Source organism: Pelophylax lessonae (assembly GCF_965119305.1).
Source record: "Pelophylax lessonae genome assembly, chromosome: 4".
Classification (NCBI taxonomy): Eukaryota; Metazoa; Chordata; class Amphibia; order Anura; family Ranidae; genus Pelophylax; species Pelophylax lessonae.
This window is the reverse complement of record NC_138771.1, coordinates 619062384-619080200: the sequence shown is the minus strand read 5'-3', so window position 1 is coordinate 619080200 and position 17817 is coordinate 619062384.

Below are 17817 nucleotides of genomic sequence, written 5' to 3'. Positions count from 1 at the left end.
ATTGGGTCAGCACTAACAGCTTGTCAAGAACCTGTCACAGATAAGCTGTGGAGCTGATCTGTGTCTTACTGTTTGCATATGTTTTTTACCTTTTGACCTCTCAGACCAGGTGAGGGGGTCCCTGGCAGAACAAGGGCTGGCCCTTAGATTCCACACCCTGGGGGATTTCGTGTCACCTGCTTGCCTGTGGACTCACATCTGTAGAACTGTGACAGACCCATGAATCAGACTGAGACAGAAAATGCAGTAAAATCACACCTTTATTGTAATGGTAAAAAATAGAACTGAACAGTAAATGTGGTCAAAACATAAGCCAGGGGTCAGGAGTTCAGAAATCAGTATAGTCAGAGGCAGAGGAACAGGATCAGGAGCCAGAAGGGACGTCAGCCGGGCAAAGTATTTCAAATGAACACAGAAGAGAAACTCCGGCTATGTTGTCAACAAGACGAAGGCAGAAAATAAATGAACAAGGCAGCTTAAATAGCCAGAAGGGGCTGGCTGTAAGCAGGACAAGCAAATAATGATAACCAGGTGAGCCACTAAGGAAACAATGAGTGCTGACAATTACTGACAGCTGAGCAGCCTGAGCAAAGAGAAGAAAGCTGCTGCGGGCCCAGCCCTGACAGTACCCCCCTCCTCAACAACCCCTCCCCCTCGGAGGGGCATCAGGTTTGAGGGGAAAACGTCTATGGAAAGCATGGAGGAGGACAGGATCACGTACGTCCGAGGATGAGACCCAAGAGCATTCCTCCCGATTGTACCCTCTCCAATGAACAAGGTACTATATGCACCCATATAAAACTATAATCGATTGTATCTCATACTCCTCATGGTTCTCAACCTGGACCGGGCGAGGACATGGTACCGAGGTGAAGCAATTGCACTCCAAAGGTTTTAATAAGTAAACATGAAATAAATTTGAAATACACATGTTAGAAGGAAGGTCCAATATAGCGCAGTGCCAATTTCAGGGGAAAAAAGAGTCGGAGGTTACAAAATGACAACCAGTCCCTCTCCCAAACCTAGTAGGAAGGCGCAGATAGGCATCGGCGGTCAGAATGAAGTCTGTTACTATCACTGGCACATACCAAAGATTCTCGGACCTGCACCCAAGTGGAACAGAGATCACGGAGATGCTCCTCTAATGCAGGAATTCAAATGTGTCAGGCAACATACAAACCATAATTCGCCATAAACTGAGACAATTAGGAAGCGGCATTGATGGCACTATTGTGAGCAAACTCTGCCCAAGGTAAGAGGTCTGACCGTTTGTTATGGTGGTCAGAAATATAGCAACATAGGAACAGCTCCAAAACTTTGTTGGCGGTCCCATTGGACTGTGGGTGATACGCCGAGGAGAAGGAAAGCTGAATTACCAACTGTGCACAAAAGGCTCCCAAAACCTGGACACAAGCTGCCTACCCCTGTCCGAGATGATAACCTTTGGTAGCCCATTTAACTGAAAGATCTCCCGAGCAAAAATGGATGCCAGTTCTTTGGATGTAGGCAACTTCTTAAATGGAATACAATGAGACATCTTCGAGAACCGATCAACAACCACCATAGGAATAACTGTGTTGCCCTGGGAGTTAGGTAATTCCACAATAAAATCCATAGACAAGTAGATCCAAGGCCTCTCTATTGGGTATGGGTTGTAGGAGGCCCACTGGAAGGTGTTGTGGTGTCTTACTCTGAGCACACACGGAACAAGCGGCTACAAAGGGGGGTTACATCAGGGCAGAGACTTTCATATTCAGCCGTAAATACACTCCTAAACCAAATTCACAATAACAATCGGGAAAGCATAATCACTAATGCGAATTCACTATCGTCAATGTACGGCAGCGAGGGACTAAAAAAGTAGTTGTGCTAAAAGTTCTACAATTTTCCTGGAAATAATGTTTTGAGCATGATAGCATAGCTGAAATGGTTCTGAAAGATGTGGTATAATGTTTGGACATGATCTGCTTTGAAACTTTTTCAAAAAGTGATGTTTAAAAAGAAATTTCAATAAAAGTATGAGAAGTAAAAAATTCTCCCACAGCGTATGACTGTAAAACAGCACATGTGCGCATGCCCAGACCTTGAAAATAGTATCGAACCTACACCTTTTAAATCGTAGGCTGCCATTATAGTGAATTTGGCCATACAAAATAGGCACAAGTGTATATAAAAGCAAGTGTCATCCATCGATTCAAATTGTACAACTATGTTATTTACATCATCAGAAACTGGAAAAATGTATTTCCTTTGTGACAAATCTCTAAAGGTTTCTTATGTATGTTTTGAGTTTTGATAATACAATCTTTTAGAATGTAAGTAAAACATAAATCCCTGTTTCCCCAGATCCTTCTCCATCGCAAATATGACACGCCGATCAGCAATTTCGTCAAGCAGACCATTGTGTGGCAGGTGAAAAATCAGCTGTGGCAGAGATTCCGCCACCGGACCACCGTCCTGGACATTTAGCTCTCTTGGAGCGACATAAAAAAGCGCAATCCAAGAGCTCTGAAGAAGGCAGCGGCGAGAATCTCTGGTAAGTCAAAATGTGTGTGTGCGTGTTTACAGCCTTTTAAACTCCCTTCAGAATTTGTCTGTAAATTATATCCTCTTTATCTTCTTGTTCTAGACACAGCTGATGGCCGCCTAGTAGTGCAGTGATCGGCTTGGTGAAGACAGGGAGGAGGAGGTTGGCCATCCTGAAGTTTGTGGCCACAGGGAGTGAGCCAATGAGAAGGCTTCAGAAAGTGGAGGGTAAGCAGAAGCATGGGAATTTTGTACTTGCTAAATTTTAAGCCTTTTGGGGGGGGAGTATGGAGCCTAAATAATGTTTTTTTATTATTATTATTATTATTATTTGGCTCCTTTTGATCCAAACACTTCTGTCTGAAAAGTTTGGGAGCAACATTGTAAGTCAGCTACTCTTGAAGGTGGGCAACTGATATTATTTCTCCTTAGAAAAAAAATTGGGATTGCTCTTCAAATGAGGACGATTGAAACAGAAATGTTTTAAGCTACCCTGACAACTGTGTTTGACAGTGATCTAAGCTTGCCTACACCTAATCGCACAGTTAAAAGTGCTGTGATTGGGCCAGCTAGTATTTGCTAGCTGGACGCAAAACACAGCTCACTGGGAAACAAAGAAAAATAGTTTTGAAAAACCTGCTTTCAGAACAGCTTTGTGTAGCTTGGATCCATAGGAGAAGTAGGGCCAACAAAAAAAAGTTTTGGCCATACTTCTCCTTTAAGCTGTAAAACAAAATTGCAGACTGCACAGAACACTGGACAGGACTGGATTTCCTGCAGGATGAACTGGCATTTTTTTTTTTTTTGCATTTATCAAACATATAAAACAAAATTCTTTTCATGCCAAGTTTGACAGAACAAAGGAGCAAATAAGGGAACACCATTGTTATTCCACCCCCTTTCCTCCAAAAAAAGAAACAGTCAGAATAAGGTTATTAAAGTATTTATTTTCATCTTCATTTATAATTTTTTTCAGTCACACAAAATACAGGTATTTAGAAAATAAAAGCAGCTCATTTTAAGAGATACATAAATATATAAATATAAAATTGAAATAAGTTATAAACCTTTCTAAATATAAATAAATACAAAATAATTACATTTCATAAATAAATTCTTTATAATAAATGTGTTATTTAGGAATATTTGGCTATAGGGATAATGTTACTGTAATTGTAGTGATTAGGACAATGTGACTTTGTTTTCTTAAATTGTTTTCTTAAATTTAAAAATGTACGGCCTGCCGCACCATATTATTTAATATATCCTATCCCAAGAATATGAAGATATGCTATAAGTGGTGTAATACCTATTATGTTTATTGTTTATAAATGTAATAATCTCTTGTCTTCATTAAAAACAATCTTTATTCTTATATGGTAATGGTAATGGGAAGCCTAAAACCTTGAGCTGAATTTTTGTGCAACATTTCAATTCCTGCTCCACCACAATGTATGCTGGGAAGACCTAAACATTTTCATCTGAATAGCTTCTATCCGAATAACATATAAAATAAAGTTAATACTAGCTCCTGTATTTGCCCCCAACTAGCCAACCAGCAGCTCTATGAGGAGGTCCCTTGCTGATAGCTACCCATTGGATGTTGAATGGGTAAGTCAAATGCTTCCACATACTTAATTTAGAAAAAATACTTTTCATTGTGCCAGAAGCACAAATTTAATTGCATTCAAGAAATTGAGGTTGCATATTGGCGTCTCAACCTTTATGATAAGAATGCGGTATTCTTACATTTGTTCTACCGTATAAATGCTGCTATCCCTTACTAATTCACAGTTTAACAGGTTGCCAAGTATGTAAGTGCTATTAAGTTTTGTTCGATGCCAAGCCCACATTATGAGGCTCCCTCAGGCCTAAGGGTAAGTGCTATATGATATTTCTTATGCAAAGTTTATAAAATCAAACATTTTAGAAAGTAACAAAAGTTATCCCAAAGTGCTGAACGTATTAGGCAGGTCTGAAGAATGGTCCTGTTGAGACCAAGAAGGTGCCTAGAATTTTCAGTAAAGCAATATGAAGAGCTTGTTCAACCATGGACCCTTTGGCCTTGAATGTGGCTGGACCAAAGACTTCTAATATCACTTCTGAGTGCCTTGGTTTTCTATTTCCAGTGACACAAGTGAACAGTTTGTTGTTGCCTTCTTCACTGTAAGACATTGTGCCATTTTATATGGCAAGTCAAAGTGGAAATACTGAACATATTTCAAAGATCCTAAACTGGCTTAAGGAACTCCTTTGTTTTCAGCTTCTTGATTCCCACCTCAATGTATCTGATATGACCATAGCTCTTGGAACTGTCATCTGGGGAAAAAGAAAAAAACAAGAACAAATTTTATTTTTAGATATTATTAAAACATTTTAAATGGATGACAACAGCAGTAGACTTGTCTTGTGGGTAGCCTGAGAGAAGGACTCAGCACATGCAACTGGTACTTAGGCAGCCCATAGATGATTTGGGTGGAAGGAAAGAAAATTGCTCAATTCCCCCATCAACATAGTCAGGGTTGATAAGGGAATGCCTCCTGCAGTGCTATTGTGTTCTGGAGAGAGTGGGGCGACTGGGGCCTGGGATGCTGGAAGCCGTCCTGGCTGCTGGAAATGGAGAGAGTCCAGAGAAGGGCAACAAAGCTAATAAAGGGACTGAAAGACCTCAGTTATGGGGAACGACTACAAGCATTATACTTATTCTCTCTGGAGAAGAGATGCTTGAGAGAAGATATGATAGCGATATACAACTACCACATACAAATAATAGTGATTCTAGCATAGGGAAAAAAAATTCAGCTTCACTTTGCAAAAAGTACCCAGTCACATGCATTTACTAAGCCTTTACTAAGCCTTGAAGCAACTTCTCTTGCAGAGTGCAACTGCACTTTGTAAAGTGCACAGTCTAGTTGCCTTTAGTAAATCAACCTCTATGATGGGTTTAAGGATGACACATGCTTAAACTCCTGGTATTTTTGTTAAAGTTATTGTAAATTTTCTTTTATAAAAAAAAAATAACAAACATGTCATTCTTACCTCCTCTATGCAGTTGGTTTTGCACAGAGCAGCCTGGATCCTCCTCCTCTCTGGTCCCTTTTGGGCTCTCTTGGCCCCTCCCTCCTGTTGAGTGCCCCCACAGCAAGCAGCTTTCTATGAGGGCACCTGACTTGAGTCACGGCTCCCTGTGTCCATTCATACACAGAGCCATGACGTGGCCCCACCCCCTCTCTCTTCTGATTGGCTGAATAAGTTTGATTGACAGCAGCGGGAGCCAATCGAGCCATGCTGCTGTCTCTGCCAATGAGGAAGGAAGTCCAAGGCAGCTTAGACACTCCTGCAACATCGCTGGATAAAGACGGGCTCAGATAAGTATTAGAGGGGCTGAGGGGGGCTGCTGCACACAGATGTTTTTTTTTTTTATCTTAATGCATAGAATGCATTAAGATAAAAAAAAAAAATTCTGCCTTTACAATCCCTTTAAACATTTGCTCATTCCTGGCAAACTAAGGTCACCCATGTTTACAGTAATAGTCAAGTTGAATTGCTTATCAGTAATAAAAATGAATGGTTTCCTGGCATTTGCAGGGAAAAAAAATTGGCAACCGTTATGCTCAGTTAGTGAACAAGGTTAAAAACTCCCTCCTCTCCATTTTACATTTTTGTGGATAGAGCAGAAATATGACCCTGTGAGACTGTAAATATTTCTATGCTTGTCTTTGGAATTTGGATACAGAAATCCATAACATTGCTTGCTAAAGGAAAGCAGGAAGGGGGCTTAACAAAAAAGTATGTTTGAATGACCCTTCCATTGGTCGATTAGACAATATTCCCTCATAGTCAATAAACCACTAGCAATACTGCAATCAGTTTTATTGTTAACACTGGCCCATAGTAGCCTAACTACTTGCAACTTTGTTATTTTTGCAAGTTCAATAAAAACCATCTAAGAATTCTATCAAAAGGTCCCTTTCATTGGTCCATCATGCAATGCCAATACATAATCAATAACCACGAACAGTGCTTCAATAAACTAATTTCTACATTTCCTTTTTTTTTTTTAATTATTTATATTTTTGTATTCTCTTACCTTAAAATCTGTATTGACTTTATCCAAGTGTGGTCGAAATTGAGATCCATAAGAGCCTGTAAAAAAAAATATTCTCGGTTAAACGATTTAGTCTACCAAGTACATTGGTAAAGGTTTATTTTTGCCATCTGTCTCCCATCGGGGATATTTACTTTCACTACCTGTCCCATAGCCAAAAGGCTTGATTTACGAAAGGCAACTAGACTGCTCTTTTCAAAAGCAGTTGCTCCAGAGCTTAGTAAAGGAGCAGAAGCTCTGCTGATATCCATCATCCAATCATGTGCAAGCAAAAATGCTGTTTTTTTTTACATTTCCCTTGCATGTGATTGGGTATTCTTTGCAAAGTGAAGCTTTACCTCATTTACTAATCTCTGGAGCAACTGGAGCAAAGTGAACAGTCTATTTGCCTTTAGTAAATTAACCCCCAAAATGTCAGGAAAACCCTGCAAATTAAAGGATAAATCCAGTTCCCATTGGGGTGTCTCAGGAGGGAAGACTCACAATATATGTTTGCCTGCTTTTTCATCTTAGCATGCCACAAATGGAGATTTACACTATTGACAAAAGAGTTTTATGTACTCCCCATGATTTCTTGTCTCACTTGGAATGTTGACTCTTTACCGCATGGCTGTCACTGTTTGTAATGTTTCTTGAAAACTCAATAAATATAATTGAAAATAAAGGATAAGAGCCGGTTCACATAGGGGCGACCCGACTTCCTGGGGCGACCTGTGAAGTCGTGGTGCACGCGTGCACCGCGACCTCGGAGCGGCATGCACAGACTTCATATCATTGAAGTCAATGCAGGTCGCTCCAGGTCGCCCCAAAGTAGTACAGGACACTTTTTCTAAGTCGGAGCGACTTGTGTCGCTCCTATTAGAACGGGTCCTGTGCTAATCAATGGCAGGCGACCCACGGCGACCTGTGAGGCGACCAGGTCATCTGACAAGTCGCCCCAGTGTGAACCGACTCTTAATCCACCCCAACACTAAAATCCCTGCATCTATAGATCTCCATGATCTAACACTAACCTATCTAGTCCTGTAAAGAAGAAATCAGTATACATACCTTTTTTGAAGCTGATCCAACCCGATCCCACTCTTAGCTGTCAGCCGCAGCTTCATGTGGAGGCGGGTGCGGAGGACATGGCCGACAACAGAAGACCCATAGTAAGTCTATGGGTGAGGTCACTTCCCATTAATTTCACAGGCAGTGTTGGCCATGTCCTCTGAAGAGCTTCCACCGCTGGAGATCGGGTCGGATCGGCTTCAAAAGAGGCATATATACTTATTTCTTCTTTACAGGGCTAGATAGCTTAGTGTTAGATCCTGGAGGTCAATAGATGCAGAGATTTTAGTTTTTAGGTGGACTTATCCTTTAAGGGAATCTTTAGGTCACCAGAACTAGTGTTCCCATTTAAATATTTCCCGTCTATTCCTGTTCTGGGGACAACCAAAAAATTTGGGATTTTCTTTAACTTTCACATTGTAAACAGGACAAATAGAGAGGATGAACCTCTGTAATGGGGACATAGACAGCACTAAAAGCCTGAGAGGTTCTAATCCCTCTTCACTTTATACAAAACTAATAAAGAAAAGCTTTGCCTTTAGTTATACTTTACATTTCTTAAAGGTATTTTTACTGGCTAAATGCACGTTTTTTTAACGTATGATTTTTTCTGAGACTGTGGAAGGTGTAAAGCCAGCAGGTAATATGTTTTATAAAGTAACCCTGACTGACCAATAACATCTTTTAACTTTTTTTTTTTTTTTACTGTTGAAGAAGTGAACTTGGTGCTTGAACCCTGCTTCTGTAATTATTTAAAGGTGTAAGAGTGTAGTGTGCCAACCCAACCATTTGTTGTAGCTACATCTATTGTTTCACTATAGCCTTAACAGTGATGAACCAGGGCTCTGATAGTGACTCACCTTGATTGCTGTTGGAGGAACTCTGCGGTTTGCCTTGTTGATTATCTTCTTCCCACCCTTCCTCATACCATCGTTTCTCTGTGTCTATGAGCCTATGAAAACACAGGACAATGTAAAAATAGAGATAATAAAATTCTTGCCTCTTTTGCTATCCATACATTATACAATTTTTTACAATTTTCATATGAAATTTTCTTTACCAGATCAATATTCCTATCAATTAAATTTTTCTAGTAACCAGATCAAATGGCAGACTAGTCCTCATGTGAAAAATAAAATAAAAATGTAATTCAAATAATAATTGTGGCAGTCAAAATAATGCTTACATTAATTAAATTATTACAGAAACACAAGTGGGTTTAATTAAATGACCTACTGGCTATGTGTGTTGGTGGTATATTGGAATTATAATATCCTTTTATATCTGGGATACTTTAATTGGCATGTTAAAAGGTACTCTTAGATATAAAGACGTATGATAACCTACACAATGCCAACTTTAAAACGCCAACTTTTTAAAATGTTGAGATTTTACATTTTTAAAAACTTTAAAATGCCAACCCTTTAAATTAAACCGGTAAAAGGACTTACTGTAGATCAATGAGATGAGTTTTTTCTTTTTTTGGTAGATATCTATTTGTGCTATGACTTTTGCATATGTCTTGTTTTATTTATTAAACCTATGTATGGTTTAGGCATTATCTGCATTTTTATTTTTATGTCAGTTGTAAATGACCTACTGGCTGTGTGTTTGTGGTATATTGACTTTTTAATATCCTTTTATATCTGGGATACTTTAATTGGCATGTTATAAAGTATGCTTAGATATAAAGACTTATGATAACCTTCACAATGCCAACTATAAAATGCCAACTTTTTAAAATGTTAGGATTTAAAACTTTAAACCTTTAAAATACCAGCCATTTAAATTAAACTGTTAATAGGACTTACTGTAGAACGATGAGAGGATTTTTTTTTTTCGTTGGTAGATAGCTATTTATGCTATAACTTTTGCATATGACTTTTGTTTTATTTATTGAATCTATGTATTTTTTAGACATTATCTGCATTTTTATTTTTATGTCAATTGCTTTACCATACGTAGTAATCAAAGGCTTATTACATGTTTTTTTTATACTGTTGGGAACCTAATTTGTTTCTTTTTGGGTGATTGCCTTAATTTCACGCCAGTCTCTGTTAAGACAAACTCACTGCTTATCCATTGTGTCATTATGACTAATGATTTGTGACAACCCACTTTTTCTTCACTGTACTTTTTACTGCATGTAGAGGAAATTATGAATCAGTACATGCAAGTACAACAAAAAAAAAATATTTTCTACAACATTATTGTCTGCTACATATGACCATATGACGCCAGGAAGCAGGTTGAGTAACAAAGGGTGGGAAAATGACCGAGTTATTGGCGTACATTGATAGTTGTAGTTGGAGCAGCCATATAAGAATAAAGATTGTTATCAATGAAGACAGGAGATTATTAACACAGGGCTAAGGAGTTCAGAGACAGAGATATCTTGGGACTTACTGCTGTCTTGTGGCTACACTAGGAACTGCAGGTCATCTCCAACAAATTGTCTAACAATAGCTATTAGAAAAAGATAACCTTTTTTTTTTTGTTATGTGAGAAGAGATTGGCTTAAACTACATTTAAAGTGATTGTAAAGTCTTTTTTATTAAAATAATAAACAGGTTTATGCACACCTGCTCTGTGCAACGTTATTGCACAGATCAGACATGAACCTCCTCTTTTGGGGTCCCCCTGTGTTCTTGGCTCCCCTTCTTCTCCATGTGCCCCCAAAGCAAGCACTTGCTATGGGATAGACATGTGGGCTTGCTCTCAAGCTGCACAGTGTGTGTGTGTGTCCATAGACACATAGAGTGTGGCTCAGGCCAGCCCTAAATTCCTCCCCACTGGATTTAATTGACAGCAGCAGGAGCCAATGGCTCTGCTTGTTCTCAGCAAAGCCAGTGAGACCAGGAAGAGAGGAGAGAAGACCTGCAGCAGATAGAGGAGTCAGGCAAGTATTAGGGAGAGGAAGGAAGGAATAGGAATGTAGAATTTTTTTACCTTAATACAGAGAGTGCATTAGGGTAAAAACCTCTTAGTGTTCACTACCACTTTAAAACCAACTGTTTTTCATTTTGTATAAAAGGGGGAGGGATAAGAACAACTGTTAAATTTTCATTGGTGTCTGTATCTCCCTGGGGAGCTTCAGCCTATCTGCCCTTGTGACCATTGTCACCTATTAAACTAAAAGTAAGTGAAAAATTCTAAATTTTGAATTGTCCCTGAAACAGGAGAAGAGAGTAAATCTCCCAATGGAGGCACTTGTTCTTGTAACTGTCTTAGAGAGGGTTTCAGTTCCTGTTGAGTCTTAAAGTGTAACTTTAGTTAAAAAAAATTAATTCCTTCTAGATCACTTCAGGCTGGCTTTGCAGGTATATCTATGTAAAAGATCAAAAATAAGTGTCTATACTGTTTAAAATCCAGTAATACACTGTCTTACCCTGCTCTGCACATGCTCAGTTGCTCTCTATTTTTAGGCACTGTTGAGTTTGTAGAGGCCTATCTGCTGACAGCCTTAAAGAGGAATAAAACCCTAAAATCCTATCCTTTACAGCCAATAAAAGCTTCTTCTGTTTGATCTGCAACCGCCATGGTGCTGCACATGTGATCACTTATGACACCAGCCATGTTTTTTTAAATCATTAAATGGGTTTAGTTCTGCTTTATGATTAATTGCTGTTCAGGGGGATCTGTGCTTTAGCAAAATAGCAGCCTCCAGCTATAAGAGTTAAGCCCCGTACACACGCACAGATTGTTGGCCGTAAATTGTCGGCCAACGTCCGATCGGCCGATTGTAGGCTTGTTAGTATGATGTTTCCGACAACCAACTGCAAATTTTCGGCCGAAAAAAATCTGGTGTGCATGCTATAAAATTGTTGTTGGCCAACAACAGAACAGCCGATTGAGTCAGTACAGATTTCGGCAGACAAAAATCAGATGAGCAAGACTGGGCATGCTCAGAGAAGAAAAAACACACGGAAAGTCAACCATCACATGACATCACTTCTGAAGTTGGTTTTTGTTGGCCAACAAAAGTCCAGTGCAAGTCTAGAGCACATTTCAACCAACAAACAACACTGGACAAAAGACGGTCGATCAGTCGGCCAACAATCTGTGCGTGTGTACGAGGCATTAGGAGCAATGCTGGAGGCAGCACACACTCATTTTGGTAGCATAATTATTTATGTGGAATGCATGTTACTTGCTAATTTGTTTTTTTTTTCAAGTTGTTATGGGTAAAGTTCCACTGTTGGAAGAGAAGCAAAGGAAAATCTTCCCAGTGGGAAATGCTGTGCATGGTAGCCAATCAGCTTCTAAATTCAGCTTGTTTGTTAAGCTTTGACAAAAAAAAACCTGGAAGCTGAGCTGCACCAGATGTTGCACTTTCCAGTTTTAGCATAAAATTGGGGCTTTTAAGATGCCACTTTAAACTAGCAAAACTAAACACCAACACTGGAGGTTGTAGTAATTCCATACTATATTCAAAATATATTCATATTAAAAATAATAATGAATAATATATATCTATATATATTTTGAATATCTATATTAAAAATAAAAAGGGGCTTAAATATAAACGTTCTTATTCATGTATTTAACTGCATTAAAAAAATATATATATATATTTTTTACATGTGGGTAGCACTAATGGTTGCACCTTGCTTATCATCCCTCAAGACTACCAGACAGGAGTTTAAATAATAAACTGTCTGCAGCCTTTAAAGACATTAAACATCCCCAGTGTATACTTATAGATCAGAACCATGGGATCTCAGCCTAAGATGCACTTTTTAAATGGGATGTAGTAAGGGTCCTATGCTTGAAATAAAGTATGACGTTTAATGAAATGTTGCTGTCCAGCTGTTTGCAAATGATAAAGATACTACTCACTTGTCTTTGTCTGACATGTAACGTCGTCGGTATGAGATCACAGACAGTGTCACGATTGCGATGAGTAACACAGCAACGCCCACGGACACTCCAGCATAGACTCCGGGTTTACTGATAGCATTTTGGCAGTTGTCTCCAGTGTACCAGAACTGGTCAGAAGTCTCACAGCTGAATATAAAAAAAAATAAAATAAAAATTAGAGCACTTTTAAAAGACAGGACGAAAGATAGAAAGATGAAAATGTTACGAACTCATTTTGAAAAAAAAAAAAAAAAAAAGTTTGCTTATGACCACTTGACTTCTTGGGATAGCATTATCTGTGTGGTCCAAGAAAAAACGGGAAAATAAATCACACTGGCCAATTTTGCAGAAATTTAATTTCACATAATTCCCCGTAATTTTTTTAGTAATGGAAATAGTTGCATGAGTATCCTGTATAGGGATAAAGCTTCAAATTCATTCTGACTTTCGACTCTGCATTCTTTATTATAGTAATGGTAGTTGGAAGTATGGATCGACACTTACTAGCAATTGGGTCCTTTTAGTGTCACTGAGCACTGCCCCTTGTTGCATGTCCTTTGAGTCTCACTATTGTCACTGCATTCGGAAACACAGATTATCTCACCGGATACATTTCTTGGCGTATAGAACTTCCGGTATTCCAGTGGAATGCCCTCTGTTTTTGAGCAGACATCTGGAAGACAACAAAAGAGTTTAGACTGTTTATAACTGGAAACCCTAGACATCATTGTTTTTGGTAACATCTAAAGCCGGCTATACAACAGTAAAATTTAATTTGACATTTTTCATTTTTCAGAACGTTTGTTTGATTTTCTAATGGTAAGTGGGGTCAAATTAACATTATTTTTTTTTTTTTTTTACCCTATTGATGAAAAAAATTTGAAGGAGAGGGAAGAGAATGAATGTGTAACTGTGAATGTAGTTTTCATTGGGGAAATCATACATATTGTAATCAAACTCTTTTGATACACCTGGCATTCCATTCAAACAAGCAGGTCTGGGTGACATTTTAGGGGCTTTTAAACAAAATAAGTTGACTAATTGGGGGAGGGGATTTACTAAAACTGGAGCTTGCAACTTTTCATAGAAACCAATCAGCTCCCTAGTTTTTTTGTCAAAGCTTAATTGAACAAGCTGAAGTTTAAGGCCCCTTTCACACTATCCGTCCGTCGGACGGATTCCGTTTTTCTCAGCGGGGGATCGAGCCGCCGATCCCCCGCTGAGCAGCAGAAGGGACAGCTGTGTCTCTGCGCTGTGTGCGGAGACACAGCTGTCAGTTCCCCATGCATCTCTATGAGCGAAATCCGATGGGAACGGACCGTCGGCCCGTTTTCATCCGATCCGATCCGCTGGATGGATGGAAAATAGGGTTTCCATCTGTCCAGATTTGACGGATCGGATCGGATCAGATGTAAGCGGACATGTCTCCGCTGACATCCGATCCCCCATAGAGATGCAAGGAGGGACCGTTGAGATCCGCCAAAAAAACGGACAGGCGGATCTGAACGGTCCGCCTGTGTGAAAGGGGCCTTAAGCTCAATGACTACCATGCACAGCTGCACCAAATTCTGAGTGCTCCAGTTTTGGCCATCTCCCATTGATGGCAAGAAAGAATGTTCTGGTGAATGATTTTTCTGAATTTCTTTATGAACATTTGAATGAAAATCTAACTGAGTATAGCCAGTCCAAATGAGATATGAACCCAAAAACAAACGTGTTATATATCGAAGCTTACCAACCTTTAATGTGTTGGCTGCATTATTTTTCTTTTTTTAGGTTTTATTTTATTTTTATCTTGTGATCTGGCCAGTAACACATTTCCTGTCTTAGGCTGGGTTTACATGTGCTGCGGTGGCAGTTCACAGCATGGGGTCCGGTGTGTGTCCTTGTTCACTGATTCAGGTGCGAATCAGGTCAGAATATTTGCCTGAATTCCCACCTGAATCGGAACCAAAGACGCACAAGACCCTTTGAATGCAGAGCATGGCCACCCGAAGCTGTGAACCGGCTCCATTGAGAGTCAGTCACACTCTCCTGTCATGCGAATTGGATGTGGGGAAACCAGCATCAAATTTGCATATGTGTGAACCCAGCCTTAGGGTTTCTTCACTCTGGATGGAGGAGGAAAGGGGACAGCAGCATTGTCAATCTGGGGTGATGGTAGTGTTAGATGCACTATTAGATGGACTTGAGTAACAAATTAAGCCGAACTCCAGCTAACATCTTTAAGAAGAAACATGTTTTTTTCTTTTGGGATAAAGGATTTACCTTAATAAAATTTGACCCACTTAAGCACCCCTGTCAGTGTTAAATGGTCTGTCTCAACCTCCTAATTGATACTTTCACTGGATAGCTTGATCCATCCAGTAAAACTGGCAGGATCACAAGGTAAAAATAAAAGGGGAAAAAATGCAGCCACTACAATTAATAATTGGTAAATTGCAATATATAACATTGTTGTTTTTTTATTCAAATTGGGGGGAAACTTTTTTACATACATACAGTAAAATGTGTGCTCACAAAAATACACAAAAAATTATCTTTACCAATTTGAACATTAATTTACCTGTCAGATTTAATTCAGTCTTTTCAAATTTTGTCTTATTTGGCACAAAACATAGAGTTTCTGAAAGAAAAGAATACAATTATGTTTATATATTTTTTTTAAATAATATTTTAAGCTTTAATTCTAACAATACATTGTATTTGATATATGTGTTTATTCATCCATGCATTTGTTTATTTTTGCTATTACAATTTTTATTGTTTGCTGATGTAAAAGGTGTATCTTAAAGAGGTTGTAAACCTCATAATTTTTTTTTTTTAAAAAAACTAACACCTGAAAGACAAACACATAATGAGCTAGTATGCATCACATGCGCACGGGAGCCGACGGTCACGGCACGGGGCTCTCAAGGAACGGCATCAGCCACCGTTCCTTCAAAGCGCGTGCGCCAGTGATGTCACTTGCTGCATGCAAAGTAAATATTTCCTAAACGGTGGATGTTTAGGAGATATTTACAGTACCTATAGTTAAGCCTTATCATAGGCTTACCTATGGGTAAAAGTTGCAGAGGAGAGTTTACTTCCTCTTTAAGCTGCAACAAAACAGCAACAGAATTGCAGTGGATTGTCTAAATACTGAACTTCCATATATTTTTATGCAAAACTCTTTAAGACTCTTTGGATCAACAAAAATGCTGTTCAGAACCACCCTATCAACCAACACTATATTTTCCCAAGCTCTACCCTTATGGATAAGAAAAAGTATTTTTCTGCATTCTTCTCTATAATTGCATTACGTATATGTATTGTCTTCAGAATCTGCCTAAATCGGCTTAAGTTAGTTTGATCTTCTCGCCATTACCTGTGGAGTTGGTTGTGCAATCTGTGCCATGAAGTATTTTTGCCATTGAAGCCACAACATTGTCATATTCATTGGGGGTAACATTCAGCAAGACCAAGTATTCAACCACCACACTTCCTTGCCTATAAAAAAAAGGAATGTTGTTAGGACTTTACGATGTTAGGACTAAGAAAGTCATTACAAGACCAAAGCTGACATAAGGAAAGGTTAATCTATAGGTAAGGTTCGAATGGATGTTGGACAGGGTGAGAAATAGAATAGTTGTGTTATGTTAAAGTGAACCTGTCATCAAATTTAAACTTTCATTTTATTGTATGCATGCTATTAATGCGGTTGATTAACTAAAGACAAATAGGCGTTTCACTTTGCAAGGAAATCCCACCTCCCATGTTTCCCACCTATAATACTCACGTAATATTGAAAATCTTTACACTTTGGTAGTTTGTAACGTTTTTAAACACAAGGGCCATCTGCAGGAAGAAAGAATATATAGTATTTGAAAAAGATTAAGCTTTAATTTTTAACAAAAACGGTAAATAGATGAAAAAAAATATAGAAAGACTAAATTTAATTGCCCAGCATACCTGTTCTTGAAACCTCTCTTCAAAAACTTTATAATCATCAGATTCAAAGTTTTGAAGTTGTGTAGAAAAATTCACATTCCTCACAGTGACTTCGGCATCTACTGAGGCTTGAATAGCTATGATGACACAAGCAAAGGAATAGTAAGACTTAAGCAAATCAAACTGAACCAGAAAAGATACTGAGATGTGATTAAATTCTAATGAGAGTTAAGGCATATAAACATTATTATTATTATTATTATTATTATTATATATATTTTTTTGTACAGAAGGGAACACGTCAACAAATCTGCTAGGTTTTTTATGTCTTATCCCCACTAAGAAAATGTATTCTCACTTCCTATCCTGGTTAGATAGTATATCAAATACTGGAAGAAATGGGATTTTTTTTTCTGATGGAGACATAGACAGAAACAAATTCCTTTTTATTTTGTGTAATTTAGAGGGGCTAGAACAGTGTTTCTCAACCTTTTTTCAGTCAAGGCACCCTTTAAAAATGATGGATGGTTTCGAGGCACCCAATTCTAAAATGTAAAAAACTATTCTACTAGTTTTACATAATGCAGCAACATCCACAAGTCCAAGAAGGACACCCGATGTTAGAGGTGATTTATTCTTTCCAAGCAAATATTCTTTTGCAAACTGGTACTGACTAGTATTCCAATGTTTCTCTTCTTCCTCAGTTTTTCTCCATCACTCAGCTAATTAAAAACCCAACACTGAAGGAGAGGGGCAGGGGAGGGTCAAACAAGGATGCTCTGCAGGCGACTGACATCCTCCTTATAGACTGATGATGCAATTGATTGTTAGGACGCTGGCAGCTCAAGGTTGTGATGGTGCTTAATGAAAATCTGTGACTTAGTGTAACTAAAAAGGCTTCATCCACAAGCCAGCTTGTATACAATTTTTGGGCAATTTTTAGGTATTTTGCCAAGGCACCCCTGAAGAAACCTCAAGGCACCCTGGGTGAAAAAGGCTGGGTTAGAACATTGATTGTGTTTTTATAGTCCAGGACAAGAAGTAAAGAGGGAACACAAACTGCATTGAAAACTTGCTAAAAACTCAGATTCTTTCCCACTTTCCCAAATATATATATATATATATATATATATATATATATATATATATATATATATATATATACATCAGAACTAGTTACAGTTGTGGCACATTGCTTAATTACTTTACTATATTTCTATGTTTTGGGAAGGATGTCCAAAAATGAATTAAAAGCAAACGTACTTGGTCTGATCTCATTCAGGATGAATTCACACATAGGGCCAAAGAAGTTCGCCTTACACACACACTTTGTGCCATCATCG